General features: G+C 35.8%; 1 protein-coding gene across 50 annotated transcripts in view; it reads right to left on the bottom strand.

Moving 5' to 3' along the window:
• Positions 1-18,833, bottom strand: part of nfasca (neurofascin homolog (chicken) a) — a 176,762-nt gene that overhangs the window by 120,521 nt on the left and 37,408 nt on the right. For 35 of the 50 annotated variants that reach the window (XM_087271691.1, XM_087271694.1, XM_087271715.1 and 32 more), the window contains 1 exon segment: positions 6,780-7,033. The exons of the other annotated variants lie outside the window; for them this stretch is intronic. The gene's annotated coding sequence lies outside the window, so the exon portion shown is untranslated. 50 annotated transcript variants of the gene reach the window in all.

The raw sequence follows: 18,833 nt of genomic DNA, 5'->3' as shown, positions 1-18,833 counted from the left end.
CCAATAGAGCACCTTTGGGATGTGGTGGAACAGGAGATTCGCATCATGGATGTGCAGCCAACAAATCTGCAGCAACTGCGTGATGCTATCATGTCAATATGAACCAAAATCTTAGAGGAATATTTCCGGTACCTTGTTGAATCTATGCCATGAAGAATTAAGGCAGTTCTAAAGACAAAAGTGGGTCTAACCCGCTTCTGGTAAGGTGTACCTAATAAAGTGGCCGGTGAGTGTTCAGTACATGAAGTTTATTTTAGCTAACTGATGGATCTTTGAGTGATCAGTTTAAATATTTACAGAGATAATGCACAGAGATGCTCTTTCAATCAGTGCATTAACCTCCTCCTGTTCTGCCCACACAAAAGAAACATACACAGAAACACACACAGATCATCCACACAATCAGCCCCTTGTATTGCATGTCCGGATGTACTGTATGGGTAATTCAACAGCGCTGATGATATTACGCAACATCATAATGTCATTGTCACAAAGCCGGCATGTTTTTTGTCCCTTTCTCATGTGCATTCATCCAGAACTTCCCTTTATATGCCTCTAAATCTGGTCTGAGCCACTAATAATATTTACAATACGGCGCGACAGAAGCTGTTCTGTAAAATGACAGTGAGTGGGTTATTTATTTCCATGAGGTACAAATCCTGACATGTCGCTATCAGACACGTGAAGACCAAATGAATGAAAGCTGATGGTGTTTGCTCATGGCTGCTGAGCTGCAAAAATGAATAAACCGCTTTCACCACAGCACATCTTTCAATTCTTATAAGGTGAATGAGTCATTTTTGCTGCATCAATGAGAAAAGACAACTGTAAGACAATGCTGTTGCATTCCATTGACTACTTTTCCATGTTTTTTTTTTCATGTAAATGTTCATTAAATGGATGTGTCTGATCGTTCAAAAATGAAACTGCATCTTGTAAGTTAAAGTTAAATTTGATTAGATCATTTCAATAAATGTAATTCAAGATCATAATTATCTCCCTGGTATTTCTGGTAGAATTTGTATTTTCATTATTTAAACTTATTTAAACTTGTTTTAACTTATTTAAACTCCTGCATTCAACTGAATACGTTTAAATGGATATTTTTAAATATCTTTAAAAATACACATCTCACCTTATGATTTTAACACTGCAAACACATTACACAAAGAAATAAAGGTACAACATCTGTCACTGGGACAGTAGCTTTTCAAAAAAGTACACTTTTGTACCATACAGATGAACATTAGTATTTTTAGGGTACACTTTTGTACCTTTGAAGGTTCACTTTTGTACCTTTAAGAGTGCTTTTTCGTCTGTGGTTGATACATTGTATAATTTTTCTGCCTTTTTGGGGTCTTTTTCACACCACACTGATTGCCTAGGTCCGAACCAGTTGAAAATAACCAAAATGCAGTCATGTGACAAAATCTACATCACTCATTGGCCAGATGTTATTGAACATATTTCATAAACTGCTTTTTGATTGGTCAGAATTAACATGCAGGAAAATGCCAATGGAACTCCCGCAAGTAAACAAGCTGAGTGTATCCCTGGTCATAATATACTATACAGTTTGTATACATCAGTTTAGACAAACTATACATTTCGAGAATGAAGTGCGGCTGCGGCTGGAAAACAATGTTTTAATGCATTGTAAACAGCAAAGGCGTATAGCAAGTCACTTCAGGAGGAGGCGTGAATTAATTTAGCTAAACTGCGACATGGTCATCTTCTGGAAATATTACCAACGATTCATCAGGTATTGTTTTTCCCTCTCTCTCTATTTAAAATTGTTGGTAAAGCGCTGTCAACAAATATTTTTCCTCCACACCCCATAAGACGAAACAGTGCATCGGACTACGGCAGCTGGATTAGTCCAAAAAAAGCACAATACTTTTTGCGGTTGGGTCTGTTTTAGTTCGGATCATGTTCTCACCACAAACAAACTGCTCCAAGGAGGTCTTAGTATGCTTTTTTGGTCCACTTTTGGTGCCCACTCGAGTGCAATTGGCCAAGCGAACCACACCAAGAGGGAAATCGAACTCCAGTGCGATTCAACAGAACTAAAGGCAGATGTGAAAACACCCTAAGGTGCACATTTGTACTTCTTTCATTCATTCATTCATTTTCCTTCAGCTTAGTCCTTTATTTATCAGCGGTCGCCACAGCTAAATGAAGTGCCAACTATTCCAGCATGTTTTACACAGTGGATGCCCTTCCAGCCACAACCCAGTACTGGGAAACACCCATGCACTCTTGCATTCTCACACGCACTCATATGCTAAGGCCAATTAGTTTATTCAATTCACCCTATACCATTGGCGACGCAGTGGCGCAGTAGGTAGTGCTGTTGCCTCACAGAAAGAAGGTCGCTGGTTCGAGCCTTGACTGGTTCAGTTGGCGTTTCTGTGTGGAGTTTGCATGTTCTCCCTGTGTTCGCGTGGGTTTCCTCCAAGTGCTCGGATTTGCCCCACAGTCCAAAGACATGTGGTACTGGTGAATTGGGTAGGCTAAATTGTCCATAGAGTATGAGTGTGAATAAGTGTGTGTGGATGTTTCCCAGAAATGTGTTGCAGCTGGAAGGGCATCCGCTGCATAAAAACGTGCTAGATAAGTTGGTGGTTCATTCTGCTGTGGTGACCCCAGATTATTAAAGGGACTAAGCCCAAAAGAAAATGAATGAATGAATTCACCTATACCTTCAGGTATTAATATGTACCTTTAAGAACCTGTTAGGAACAAAACAGTGTCTTTTGAAAAGGTACTATCCCAGTGACAGATCTTGTTCCTTTATTTGTGAGAGTGTACAGAGGAAGGTAATAAAAGAACCAAAAGAGGAAACAAATAAACAAAGCAAAATAAAAATCCTAAAATGTCACTGTTAAATTTAATTGAACTAACTTTACTAACTAACTAACTATAACTGACTAATTTTATAGAGGTTGTTTTAAAATTCACACTGCATGCACCTTATATTTACAGTTTCAGATTTACAAAAAAAGACATTTATAATAGGATATTAAATACACTCATTTTAAAATACGTTTTTATAAAGTATGTATAAAAAATAAAGGCAGACAAAGAGAATATATATATATATATATATATATATATATATATATATATATATATATATATATATATATACAGAGAAAGTGAATTAAAGAACCACAAAATGAGAGTAACCCCCTAAACACCTTCATTAGTGTGCTCTAATTGCTGTTAAATGGTCTGTGGAAATAAATAGAGAGTATTCTAATCAGGCCTTGTTAAACGGTTGCAATCTTGCAGTCTGACTTAAATCACGCAGAGACAAAGACTGAAACACAACCATGCAGACGCTGAAAATGACGGCTCAAAGAGGAAAAACAAGAGGTTGTCAAGGGCAGCTGGTGAGTGTTGCTGTTTGGGCTTCAGTAAATGAGTGTTTTCTTCCGAGCGCCAGCCACATGCTTTATGCAGTACATGCATCTGACTGACAGCTCTGCTCTAATTTTAGGGTAAAACAAAGACTCTTCCTCATTCTGACAGAAGCTGACGTTCAGTGATTCTGATGTATTCCGACAAACAGAGACTTTTGAAGCAGTGTGAGAGGGCAATGCAACTGAGTTCAAAAGGGTTACTATCATTGCCAGACCTAGTAAAGTTTACCAGACCCAGAGCCCGATCAATATGTCCTCATCTGCAGTGGACCACTCGTCAATAAGTGTCTGACGTGTTTAGGAAATTATTAACTTATAATATATTTGTATATTATTTTAAAAAATGACACAATCCATTCATAAGGTGGCTTCCTAAGTCTCTTGTTTACTGGGATAGCACGCAGCTACAATGAACAGCCAAAAACACAGCTCCGAGGCACACAATTATTGTTAGCAAGACAATAATGGTAAATGCAATTTGACTAGTCTAAACTAGATTCTGAACAACCAAACTGGGCTGCGTTTCCAAAAAAACATTGTTACCCAACTAGGTTTGCAATTTCTCTTGTTACAAACAGTTCTGTGATGTGTTTCCAGATTCTATTGTTCATCTTACGAACAATTGCAAACAACGTCACAAACTTGTGTGGTGGTTGAAACTAAAGCTTTTGATTTGTAGTAAGAGATTACCTCATATTATGACAAACTGACTTAAATAAAGCATGAAAAATAAATAATAAAACAGCCAACATGCAGTACAATGTGTAATTATCATTCCATACAGTACACCTACATAGTTGGTAAATAATTAAGACCCTTATAAAGTATTTATAAATGTTGCAAGTTATTTTCGAGGGTATTAATATTTTCATTATACATGTATATTTGCATATATGTAAAAGCTTTGTCTGAATTCAATCCTTGTGTAAGCAAACAGGATTCTTTAGAGTTTATGCAACCTGAAAGTTTATGGACAGTGATTTGTTTTGTTTATTGGTCTAATTATTATTTCTTATTTCTCTTTATAATAAAGCTTGAATAGTTGTGGTAACACAAATAATTAGCTTTGTTTCCTATCCTTTAGAATTATGTTGCATAGATAAGGAATTGTCCAAGCTAAGTAAATATACTTACTTATACTTCGAGTAAATATACCTTACCCTAAAATGTCACCTGTGTTACTGGTTAAAACCTAAAGTGGTGATGAGGTTTTAAAATGTATGAGCATATGCATAATTATATAATATATCTGAACATATATATACATATTTGTAATTCTAAAGGTTAAAGTTAAAATTTTTGCAATATTTCAAAATATGCTGCATTTTTAGTTTTTAATTTTAGCTCCAAATTGCTTGTGTGTCATAATATGTCATTTGCATAATATGTTTTTCCATGTGTAAGATTTCCATATGGGCCCACAGATTTAATTATGTCTTAAAGTTTTGTTTGAAGATTTAAAGTGCTTTATTTGTGTGAAAAGAGAAGTTGTCATTTGATGCCATCCATTCAAAAGTTTAATTAGCAAATGTTATCACTTCACCACCGGTGTGATTTCACTAACGTTAGTTCTATCGAATGTGATTCAAGTGATGCACCAATGTAATGACGCAGTTCGGAAAACAGTGGTAGTTTGCAAGGAAGTTTCGCCAACAAAGCATCATACAATGAGAGTTCGGTCATTGTTTGTTAAATACACCCATGACTTTTTCTGATGGTATATGTTGTGAACCTGAAACAGCCGATTTTACCAGTTCTTCTTTGGCATGCAAGTGACACTGTTGTTAAAACAATCCTTGTGCACACAGATCTGCAAAAAACAACTAAAATGTTGTATTATGTATGCAGGTCAGTAGTTAGCGATGTCGCTTTGTAAGAAATGCTGTGCATCTATGCTAAGCTATGCATCAGTTTTGATTAAAAGAAATACTCATGCATCCATAAACATGTAACACACACATGAACAGGACATCACCGTTTAAATAAAATTGCATTTTTAAACAAAGCCATTGATGAAATAAATTTGACTATAAATTATCGTTTTAACTTTGTACTTCTTCCAAAGTCTAAACACTGAGACACTTTTAAAATATGAATATTCGAACAGGTTTAACCAATGACAAAAGTTTGGAGGCGGGGCTACTGTCAGACAAACAATAAAGAGTTCATTTTTGAGCAAATCACTTAACAGGATCTTTTTATGTAATTGTTAAAAAGCAAGAACTAAAATGATTATATGAGGGATTTAAATGCATGATTTTTTTATAAGGAGCAAAAAGACATTTTAAAGAGAAAGAGAGAGCGACAGCTTTAATTATATTCCTCTAGAATTTGTCATGTTTAAATACATTTTTCGAAGCAAAGATGTACAATTAATGACTGTCTATGAATTTGATCACTATCATACATTTTGTAACCATAATTTACTTAAGTCAACCATATAATGTCATTCACTCACTCACTCACTTTCCTTCGGCTTAGTCCCTGGCTTAACAGGGGTTGCCACAGCAGAATGATCCACCAATTACTCTGATATATGCTTTATATGAGGTGGATAACCTTCCAACTGCGTTAAAATATAATTTAGTATAACAATAGTTTACATATAACAAAAATCTTCCATTAAACCATTAGATTAGATCAATCTGTCTTTAATTGCATAAATCATAATTAAATGTAGTATATTTACTTATTCTATAATTTATTTGTAATTACAGGTCAGAAAATGGATGTTTATTTTTACATATCTGTTGCACTAAATGAAATTCAAACATTATTTCATCTATAATTTGCGATTTTATTTCCATAGAAATAGACAATTCATTTGCATTCAAGATGCTTATTATGTATATGATGAATTATGTATATGAATATGCTTATTAGGATCTCTTTTTTAAATACACTTTAATTCAGACACTAAAAGCTTTTTAACCCATCAGTTGACATTTATACTTAAAATGTTTAAATTGCAATACCACAATTAAAATCTCCCTTTTGCAACCTTTCAATGCAAACTGCAATATACAAATTATGTTCTGAAATGACTAAATAAAACTGCACATTTCATATTAAGGCTACATTTAACGCATTTTATTATAATGTTTAAGCTCAATGCAACTTATAGAAAAAGAGCCACAAGTCCAAACGTGTCAGACCAACAAAGCCCAGCGTATCACAGTCAGCATGTGGGATGAAACGTACATAAGAATGAATGAAAGGGAACAGAGCCATGCTGGCAACCCTCTCCCTCCTTTCAGAAACAAAAAAAGCCAATTATCAGCCCGCTCCAATCTGTGTCTGCTATTCAGTCCACACAAACACACACCAATAAATATACAAGAAAACCCAATTTACCTTTTCAGACAACAGGGTCTCCTTATCTGGTGAAAATCAGCTGGCCTGTCATCTCTATTAAAGTAGATTCCTCTTTCATTTGGTTTAAATCCTTTGACTAGAGCAGTAGGTCACTGAGGCTTACAATCTGTGCCATGAAGAAGCAAAGCATGTGTGTAGTTCCTTAATGACGTGTCTTCTGGGGGCTGTTGTGTGTCTGTGCATCCTCACCTCCAGCCCTTGCTAACTGTCTCTGATGTTCCCTCTGTCTTTCTGCCTCCCTCACACACAACAAACACAGATTCCCCCGTCTGACACCTCCTACAACAGCATTGTCCCCGCCCATCTCATGAATAATTAATGACCATGTGGGCAAACGCCTCCCCCCTCTTGGAAAAAGATCCTCGCACACACGCGTGCTCATTCAGCCAAACACAAACACGTACGGAGCCAGATCAGTCTCAAAAATAAAATGAAACCATGTTTAACGGTTAATTACTGATATAAACACACACACACACACACACACACACACACACACACACACATATATATATAATTGTTTTTATTATTATATATTAATATTATTATATACATATGCATATACATAAATACAACATGCAAACCAGTAGAACTTATTATAGGTTGCAAATATCAATAAATGAAGCAAATAACATAGATGTAGATCAAACATAGATAGAAAGAAACCAATCAGTGGTAAGAAGTGACAACAATGATAGTAATGTAATGATGGTAATAATGACAGTAAAAAGGACAACAGTAATAATAACACCGCAAGCGACAACAAATAATAATAATAATAATTACAAAAACAAGTACTACACTAACTACTACTACTACTACAACAGAAATTACTAATGCAACTACTACAGCAACTACTATTGCTGCTGCTACAGCCACAACTATGACTACTACAACTACTACAACGTTTACTACTACATCTACTACTACTGGTACTACTACAACATCTACTATTACAACATATAATACTACTACTACGTCTACTACTACAACGCCTACTACTACTACAACGTCTACTACTACAACATCTACTACTACTACGTCTACTACTACTACTACTACAACGTCTACTACTACGCCTATTACTACTACAACGTCTACTACTAAACAACGACTACTACTACAATGTCTATCACATACAAAAATATATAATTGTTGACATCAAGAAGTAAATTTATTAAATCAATAAGTGAATTTTTATTTCAACAACCAACTAACTAATTTTTATATGAAAATGTAAATATTTGATATAAACAATTTAATTGTTGATGTCTGAAATAGAATTTTTGATATCTAAATTTAAATTATTGACATTATTGTATTGTTGAAATCAACAATTCAATGTTTGATATCAAAAATTGTGGCTTTAAAACTTAAATTGTTGAAATAAAAAAATGATTTTTGAAAAATGTACTTTTTTTTTATGTCTTCAACAAAAATTTACTGAAAATGTTTCGCAGATATTGTAAACTGAAGAAACAGTTCAAAATAGGATGCTTTGTATTGTTTCAGACATTAAATATACTGCAACAAAAGTTTCGCTAAGTTGGTTCAGCGCACCATACTGAAAGCACTGTGTCCGACCAGACTGCAGTCTCTATACTCCTCCCATGCCAGCAATCAGCAAATCTCGTGTGGATAGTGTGGGTCATCTGGAACAAGCCATGATGTTACAGCTGCTTGCTGGAAATGCATGGTGCACTCATACAACAAACAAATTCCACGCTTAATGCATAACATCATTCATAAACGCATGAAATCAATTTACAATTGGAATTTGTGCATTTAAGAATTGTGTTTTGAAATTACAAATTGGATTTTGTAAATGGAAATTGTCATAGGCACGTACACATTTCATTTTGTAAATATATTATTTTTGAGACAGATCTGAGTTCATAACACATGACATAGCCTTTTTTCTATGTCCCTCGATGCTTTGCATAACTTATGGAAGTAACTTTCATTAAACTACAAGCAATCATAGAGAGGATGCATTATTCCCCTCATAGTTTATCCATTAAAATTACTTTTAGCAGACCTTGAATAATCTCAAAACACTTAAACAACATGTATAAAATGATACTGTACTGGAGGAAACACAAAGAAAAAATATTCTGGAAGAATCACTCAGTGAACTTAAATTAGTTTGGCCACAGATATGCTCATGATACTGATGTAACAGATAAAATAAAGCAAATCCAAACATACCTCTAAATAATTTTTCATTATTATGTACCTCTTTATTTGTAGTGCTGCCTTAGTATCTGAAAAGATTTGTTTCGGTTCTGAAATGCCATGGTCGATTGGGGGAAAAGTGTATGTGTAAAAGCGAGAGTGGGGAGACGGGACACTGGGTGCTCACAGCTGGGGGGAATTTAGTATTTCTCAGGCTCTCCCTTCCTCTGGGCTTTGCCTGTGAGCTTGACCTCTCCATTATGATCCGCATCTCATTCTAATGTATGTCTGGAGCTCTTTTCGCTCACCCCCCGCCCTTATGTCACCTACTGACAAATCAATACAAAGTCAACAACATGCAAATGCTCACTGTATATGACTAGAAAAGCCTATTATGGAGAGATATTGATAGATGTCTGTGACAGCCGGCAAGCGAGAGTGAAAGTTGGGTAATTCAAAAATGATTTATTTATTTTTCTTTTCCTTATTTATTTAGTTTTTCCTATTTTTCCCAGAATTTTTTTTTGTTTTATTTTCCCTTTACTTTGTATACAGTTTGTGATGTTAAATACTCTTGGAAAAAGTAATGTATACCTATGTAAATGTGTAACATAGGATGCTGAACAACAGAGGTAAGGATCCAACGGCAGTGCTTTTATTGACAAAGAATGGTCAGGCAGACTACTTCAGAAGCTTCAGCTGTGCTCGTTTGCAATCAGTCGGGATCAGGAACTGGTGTGTGTGTGTGCTGTGCATGCTGGGTGTTGCAGTTCGTTTGCATTTCTCCAACGATCCGCAGTAGCTAGATCTCTGGTGACTGTAACAAAAAGTTTATCTCAGAAATTTTGTGTCAATATAAAACAATATAATAGAAAGAATTAAAAAAAAAAAAAGAATTTATAAAATGTTGTGTTTAAAGTATTGCTTGTTATTAGCTTGTATTTAGGATTGTCGATCAGTTAAATAACTTGTTAATAATTAAAAGTAAAACTCAAAAAGTGTTAAGAACATGTAGTTTTAAAAGTAGCAGTATGTCATTTTCACAGCTAGAGGGCACATATTAACAACAAACAAAACTATTAAGTAAAAGTGATGACAAAGTGATGATGGTGAGACTGAGTGTGGAATCATAGTAGTTGTTGCCTTCATTACATCCTATAGGCCTCCTGCAGAATGTACGGAGTATGAAGAAGAATAATTTTGAAAGACTTCAAAATGAGACTGCAGAAGCAATTGTTTATGAGAGATGAGCACATCACTTTTATTTTGCCACTGTTGGCCACTTCAGGTTCTTGATCCCGTGTGGAACAAGCAGCGCGGTTTTATCATCCTAAACATATTTAAGGTTCTGCTAGAATGCTTTGTTTATTCTAATAAAACACACAACATGTATGAAATCAAACTGCAAATGGGCAGTTCATTTGTATCACTGTTTACGTAATGATGTTTTCACACAGTGATGACTTCATTTAGCAATTTTTGCCGATGAATCGACCTGCCTTTAGTTATTAGTTTGCAGCCCTGGCTTAATGTATGTTGTAACATAATGGGATGTGCTAGCAAGGTCATACACTTTCATATTTGCGAGCAACATCATTAAAAACGATCTAATAAAAGTAAACGCCTTCTGAGATGAGTCTAATTAAAATGCGGTGTTAGATAATGCGTAGCAATAATAACTGAATGTTGTGAATTTTACTCCAGACAAAAGGTGTATCATTATTGTAGTCAGACATGACAGCAATTGATTTTGTAATAATTATTCAAGCTAAGAATTGTAATATATATGTATATTTTTAAATTGTATTTATTTTAAATTATAATTATTTTATAAATTTCAAAGCTGATTTTTAGCATCTTCAATCCAGCCATTAGTGTTAAATAATCATTCAGAAAAACTTCCAATTTCAAAGAGCATATACGCTAACACTAGATTAATTACTTGTGTGCGTGCCTATTATTAAGATATGACTTGTTTGTAAGTACTTTTAAAGTAGAATCTCATTCTGCATCCTTACACCTACCTACCCAATACCTAAACCCAACTATTACATTACTAGCTATTAATAAGCAGCTAATTTGTAATAAATTGAGCTTAAGCATGGGAAGATAACCAGCTTCAAGGTTTACAGCGGTTTAGAAATGTCAAGTGTGAAGTGTTTTCAAGAAATGTAAATGTTTTAAAAGGCAACAGTACCTCCAGCAGCAAAGGAGATACCACATTAAAATCTACTGGTCAGCCCACAATTCAGCAAACACTTGAAACACAATTTACTTATACACCAAAATGAAAGATATCTAAAGACGCTTTTTCCAAATTGTAAAGAAATTTATGTTTTTGAAACTAATGAAAACAGCAGAAGTCAATGATTTATTTTAATTATTTAGCTTGACATGTTTACTGTTCCAAAATATTTTTAATGTTTCTTAAAATAAAATTGATTGTGTTTAATGGGGTTATCATCAGTGTGCGAACTATACTGTGGCCTTTGGGGAAGCCCACATTTTTTCTAAAGGGAGGGATGGGGGTTTTAATCTTGAGAGTCCCTTGCCACAATGATCTAGGCTATAAAACACACAGGAGCCCTATAAAAATCTATAAATATAAAATAAATATTTATATAATTGTAACTAATATTAAAAAGTAGTCTAAATGAACAAAGCACCACAATAGTTTCTTGCTAAAAAGCGCTTGTTTTCCCATCAATAACTTTCTTTGACCCTTGAAAATATCTTTTGAGGGATTTATTTTTATATGCACAAACAACAGAACATTGTTGTTTAATTTTAGCTGAAGTACTTCTGTGAGAAGAATTAATTTATTTATATAAAATCAGCAGACACAAACATGTTTCACTTATCGACAAAATAAACAACCTTGTCATGTAGCCTATCATTTTTCTATTCTCTCTTTGAGTTCAACATGATGGCACCAAGAACAGCATATGCTTTTTTTATTTCACATAGGCCTATAGAAGGTCATGGGATTTCACTATTCACTGTTCTCTAATGAGTAAACAGACAACAAACAACACAAACCTTTTTTGAGGAAACCGATTGCTACACCCATTTGAGTTAAAAACTAATCTATATGAGTACTGTGAACTTATTCTATTTAAGTTAAAATAATGAGCTATTTAAATAACTAACTACCTTCAACACTGAGTTTAAAACTCTACAATTGAGTAGAATTACCTTTCAGTAAATTTTGAGTAAACTACACTTATTTCATTTGATAAAGTTGACTTGGGTTTTACAGTGTAGCTCCCCCATAGTTTGCACCCTGGTTTTCATACCATCAGAATCTTATACTGGCCCATGCCTAATTGAGCTAAAAGTCTTAGTTAATGGTTTGCTATAAGCGGGAATTGTATCTTAAAATAAAGTGTGATGCCATATTTTCATTTTAGGACGAATAACCCATATAGGTGAACAGTTGAAGTCAAATTACTAGCTAAGCATTTGCCATCTTCAAACCAAAGACTGCAGGTGACTGACAGCTTGACTCAAAGCAGGACCCTTGATGCTGAGTCTCTAAGGTGGATTTGCAATTTGAAGGCATTTAGTTCTCCATGTTAAGCCCATTGAATTATGATAAGAGGTCTCTTCTGTGACTGCATATCTAACTGTGTAACCCTGCACCCGAAAGCAAAGATAATAGCTCAATCGCTCATTTCAGTGCAAAGTGAGATTAAACACTGTAGCGACTCCTCAATTCCCAAGTTCGCAACACAAATCAAGGAATGTCGAGATTAAACTGTGTGTGTTGTTGAAGCGTGTTTGCTTGTGACCTCAAGCAAGTACAGTCCAAGTACAGAATGGGTTTCCCTTATTATGAGAAATGGTTGGCATTTTTTCCTTTCCATTGACGTCTGTTGTGGGGGCTCCTGTGTTGGCAGATGCAAAACAGAGGGAGTGAGACTAAATACAAGGTTTGTTTCAGTTCCTCATGATTGGCACGGAAATGTTTATGAAAAAGGAATAGTAGAAACAGAGCCAAAGCTTCCAGATACAACTTTACACACGACAGAGCTGGGAATCATTATGTATTAGCTTTTTAATGATTCAGGCTCTGATTTGGATTCTTTTTATTACTATTGATTAAGAAATATAAAAGAATTGCATCATTTTTTTCTATCTGCATTTAGTGTCATCAAGAATCTTCTGCCAAAAAATAAAAGCATTTCAGATTTCAATAGAACAAAGAAATCAGTAATGAACGTAATACTATGATTATTTTCAAAACCACAGACACAGAATTTACAAAGGGATTTCACCCATAAATGTCTAATAATATGCCCAGGATAAATCCAAATAAATAATATATTACTATATATATTTAATATAATATTATATCAATATATTACTGTTACTTATTATTTTTCATTTATTTGTTATTATATTGTACATTGGTTACCCTGATTGTTTCAGATTCAGAAATATTACACTCTTTAATAATCACAGATTATTAGGTGTTAAACAAGTACATCACGCTATAATGGATTTTTTTTTCAGTGACATCAAGCCATTTTAATTCACTGACTAGTCCAGCTTTTAAAGAAACCTGCATTTATTTGGCATTGACATTAAAAGGCTTTGGGCAAAGACATTCCTGCTGTGTTGCCGTGCCACAGCATACGGTCACAAAGGGCCCGTCTTTCAATTGCATCAGGTGTAACGCTAATTGCATTGTTTAAATATTTAAACCAGCTTGAAGGACACAAAGCGATAGGGATACAGAGGAGGGGCACGGGTTAAAAAGAGCAAGAGCGGGTGAGGGGGCGGAAAAAAAAAGAAAGAGATGACAGGAGAAGAAAAGAAAGAGGAATATGGATGCGTTTGAGAAAGATAGAAAGAAAGGATCTTGTTGTTTGCCGAACTCCAGGACAGGACATGAGCAAAACAAAGAGAAGCGGCGGTGGAGCATCATGGCTGTTTGAGCAAAGTAAGGCTTCTTTTGTTTGTCGGGAGCAATGAAAGATGGAATGGGACAAACTGGAAGTTCTGGATGTTTTTTTTTTTCTTTTCCCAGTAATCAACGGGGCGGCTCATTAGAGACTAACGAGAGGTCTGAAGAGCACACTTGGGAAGGCCGGGAGCTGCCAAGTTTATGAGAGAGGCCATGTACAAAAGCTGTCAGTAATGAGTTGAAACGGGTCCATGTGAATCCCACTGGAGTGAATCCCACTCTGACATGTTCGGTCGTGTAAATCAGACGCTTTTGAGCACTTGTTTTGTGTGTCAAAGCACCAGATAACAGACAGACAGATCTACATAATGGCAGCTTTACTGGTATTTACTCTTATGTCAGTTAGAAGAGTAGTTTGGCATGACATAAGCCACTGTTTGGCACAGGTAAGACTTTTCTCCCTTGATCCTCACAAAATGCATAAAAATAAATAAAATACAGTAAAAATTACGTGATAATTAACATTATTTAGCACAATCGCCTCACAGCAAGAAATCAATGTACAAAATATTGTAAATTTGAGTGCTTTATTCCCCCTTTAAGAATAAACTATTAAAATATTCGTTCCTAATGAGCGACAATGGTTACAGTGTCTGACTTGTTTCAAAGGCTTTTTCCTCACTCGTGCTTCCATTTGAAAAACAAAATCCATCTCCCTTTTCCATCCATACTGAAACTGCATTTTTGTTAATGGAAACAAAGCTTTGTGCAAATGTTCTTCAAGGTGGATACATTTCTGAATCTGGAGGTCTTTGCAAACAATGGTGGATTTTATTCATGTGATGTCACCTATCAGTCACAAAGCAAGTTGCTGGACGATACTGTAGCACTGTTGTTCCGGCTGCTATCCAGTTTGCTAGCACTGTTAAAGAATAATGTCAGTTGTGTACCAACTTTATATTGCATTTCCTCAATGGAAATGGAATGTTTACTCACATGTGTTGTCTGGCGGTAAAATGCAGTACAGGGACGTAAGCTTGTTCCAACATTTCAGTGTGGATGAGCAACATTTGGGTAACGTTTGAAGATGCTAATGTGAATGAAAAGCGTTTTTCAAGCGTAACAACATTCGTCATTGATTCCATTAGAGTAGACGTAGCCAAAGACAGCATGTGTATAAGTGTGATGTATGCTGCATGTTAGCTAATGGCACATGGCAATGATCCCGTTCTCAGGGGTTGGTCAGGTCAACAAAGAGTTAAAGTCATCTAGACAAAGTAGGATGCAGGTGTATACTGTGCCCCCCATCTGTTTATGTCATATATTGCTTCCACAGCCAATGAGAGGCCTTATACAATTGAAGTCAGAATTACTAGCTCCCCTCCCCTTTGAATTTTTGTCTTCTTTTTTAAATATTTTGCAAAGGATGTTTAACAGAGCAAGAGAGTCTTTTTGTTTCATTTCAGCTAGAATAAAAGCAGTTTTAATTTTTTTTTTAAAAACATTTTAAGGTCAAAATTATTAGCCCCTTTAAGCTATTTTTTTCCAATAGTCTACAGAACAAACCATCGATATACAATAACTTGCATAATTACTGTACCCTAACCTGCCTAATTAACCTAATTAACCTAGCTAAGCCTTTAATTGTCACTTTAAGCTGTATAGAAGTGTCTTGAAAAATATCTAGTACATATTATATACTGTCATCATTGCATATATATAAAATAAATCAGTTATTAGAAATTAGTTATTAAAACTATTATGTTTAGAAATGTGTTGAAGAAATCTTCTCTCCGTTAAACAGAAATTGGGGGAAAAAATAAACAGAGGTCTAATAATTCAGGGGGAGCTAATAATTCTCACTTCAACTGTATATCAAATGAGCCAGTTTTTCCAACACTAGAACATATTTGATTAGAACATATTTTATTCCCCATACAAATTGATTAGTTACTTTAAAACAAGTGAGTAAACCCATTGACTAAATAGAGACAAGTTGACTTTACTTTAAAAGTGAGCTTTTGTAACTTGAAACTGTTACAGTTACTATTTCAGTTGTGTTCTACAGACAAAAACAAGTCAGACAGGTATAGTATGATATGAAGGCAACGTTTAGAGAATAATAACTGTTCTGTGAACTTACCAATTCAGACTGAACATGAATACCTAATTCAAACCTAAAAGACCTTTAAGAAGTACAAATAGCTGACAAGGGCGCCCCGATTTCCCTCTGATCCTGTTGATGGGGCCTGGGAGCTCTTAAGGACAGCTGGTCTTTCGTTTATGAGGTACCACATACATTCTGTCCCTGCCTGTCCCACCCTCCATTGATCTGAAGACCCTTCTCCACTTATCCTGCTGTGGACAGAGCCGGTCAGAGGGCCAGATTAATGGCGGCCCTTCAGAACAGCTGCCGCCGAAGGGCTAAGCAGAAACATCCACATTAGTCTGCCGACTCTTGAGACAGTCCTTCCTTTCTTCCATGATCCAATTCACTCTTGTCTTACATTTATTTAACAGGCACATGAGTAGACAGAAAAAAATCAAAGAAAGAATAAAGAGGATTTTTATGACCTGAAACAACATAAATTATATTCTAATCAATTATATTGATTCACTTCCATATACCCTGAAGCCCTACTTTTTGCCAATTTAAATTGAAAGGGGTCCTTGCTTTAACTTTGAACAACACTGATACACAAACAGAACCGTTTTTACTGTAATATTTATGAACTCCTACAGAACTGACTGCGAAACAAAGCTGGGTTCACAATCTGACTAAACATGTTCACCTGGGTCAATTTATGTACATAATAAAATGTAAAAACTATCCATAAAAATTGCGTAGTATAGTTAAAGAAATGTTGGCTGATGCTTAAAAATGGTTTATATCTGGAATCTGATTACCAAAACAAATGTGGTTACAAAAACAAAATTTAAACAACTACAGTAGAAACCTCTACTGCAAAACATAAGGATTCATCTCGATCCTTCTTAAAATAACTTACAAATTGCAATTATAACCCCAATTTTACATTCCCTATCTTGTCTTCCCTCTGACTGGACGATTAAGAAAATTGAAATCACAATGCGATTGAGCAAGGCTTATCAGTTCTGAGAAATCTCCTCCAAAGGCCAGAGGGTGCTCTCACATGGAAACTCCAAACTCCCACAAAGAAGAAATCCAAGAAATCCTCATATCTGTGCAGTATAAACAGACAATTTAACCCCATTCATTGATTCAGCATAACTAACAAACCTATCTTGTCTTCCCTCTGACTGTGTGATTAATCGAATTGAAATCACAAATGCGACTGAGCAAAGCTTGTTCTGTGAAATCTCTTCCAAAGGCCAGAGGGCGCTCTCAAGTGGAAACTCCAAACACTAGTGAAAACCCGGAGAAACCAAAAAAATCCTCATGGATATATCATAGACTGTAAAATATATGGACGTTGTATCCGTGACATCACCCATAGGTTTCTGAAGAGCACAAGAGAAGCCACAAGTAGGCGCGGCCAACCGTCGCCATTTTGTTCGCGCGTCATCGCACTCATAGCGGGATACCAAACAAGGGCAAAGAGGCGGAGAGTGAGCGGAGCTACAGACACCTGCTGGCATTTTGCTTGGACCTGGTTCAGACACACTTTACTTTGGGAGAACGCTTAATACTTTATCTCCTGTGACTCGTTTTTATTCTGACCACATGTGCTTGGTTGTACACTATATCAATAAAGTGTTTAGACTTTTAAAAAATACTGTAGTAATACATTGAGCCACTAAGTATTGTTCTTATGACGTTTTTTCAACAGGAGGAAAACACAAATTACTTCTAAACCCTTCAGATATAGTCTGTGTTAGTAAATCCAAGACTATTGATGAAATCCAGCATAACAGCTCTAATTATAAATGATAAATGATCTTAAATAAAACAAATACATGTATAGAGATGGTATATAAGTATATAACTTTACTCACATCGGAAAAGGAGGCCAAGTGAACGGTTTGTGAGCAAAATTAAGTGCACACAGCATGCCATGCCACATGATAATTGTAGGAAACAAGTCCAAAAGGCAGTTTACTGTGTAAAGCCACATAAAACAACACAGAAATACGATAAATATGCCGAGTTCAGTGGCTAATCTGCAGGATTCACTCAAGTGCCCACTCCCTTAATTATGCAAACTTAATATAACTTAATATAAGGGAAACGGATGAGTTATAAAAAAAATTCACCCCCCTCACAGTTGTCATGAAGGGTAATATTAGCTGTATTAACCAAAATCTTTTTTTGTACCAGGCTGTAAACACCTTTTTTTCTGCTGTAAAGTTGGCCATTCTAAAGCCTGGTTTATACTTCTGCGTCAAGTGACCGGCGTAACCCACGGCGCATGCAACGTGCGTAGCTGTGCATTCATACTTCTGCGCGCTGTCTCTGTTGGTCTGCATTAACACTTCTGAAACGCTAGTTGGCAGTAGGCTTGGGCGGTATTACGGTATTATGGTATACCGCGGGATCTAAAAATAGCAACGGTGTCAGTTTCAATACCGTTATACCGTCAAAAAAATGAAATATCCTTTATTTAATGCCTACAAAAACGTATGTGTGGCTGTCATCACGGGACAGTGTGGAGGAGAGAGGGAAAGGAAGGGGAGAGGGAGGGAGAGAAGGGGGAGAGGGAGGGGGAGAGGTGACGTGACGAGTCGCGCTTCAAAGTGTCCTGCAGTTTGGGAGTTTCGACTGAACAGAAGGGAGACGTGGTTAATATGAACGAGAGGTCTGCATTAGAGCTGAAGATCTTTGACCGAACCCGGCGAGACCCGAAAAAATCCAAATCCCTGCATTAAAATCCATCCCTGCAAAGGTGAAACAAATGATGACGAAGTAGCAAAAAAAAGCGAATTTTGATGGCGGTCACTAGCTCATAAGGAGCGGTTATTCCAGCCGCAGG

Source organism: Danio rerio, chromosome 11 (genome assembly GCF_052040795.2).
Source record: "Danio rerio strain M-AB ecotype USA chromosome 11, GRCz13ab, whole genome shotgun sequence".
Classification (NCBI taxonomy): domain Eukaryota; kingdom Metazoa; phylum Chordata; class Actinopteri; order Cypriniformes; family Danionidae; genus Danio; species Danio rerio.
The sequence above is the reverse complement of the archived record's forward strand: the minus strand, read 5'-3'. Positions and strand labels throughout refer to the sequence as shown.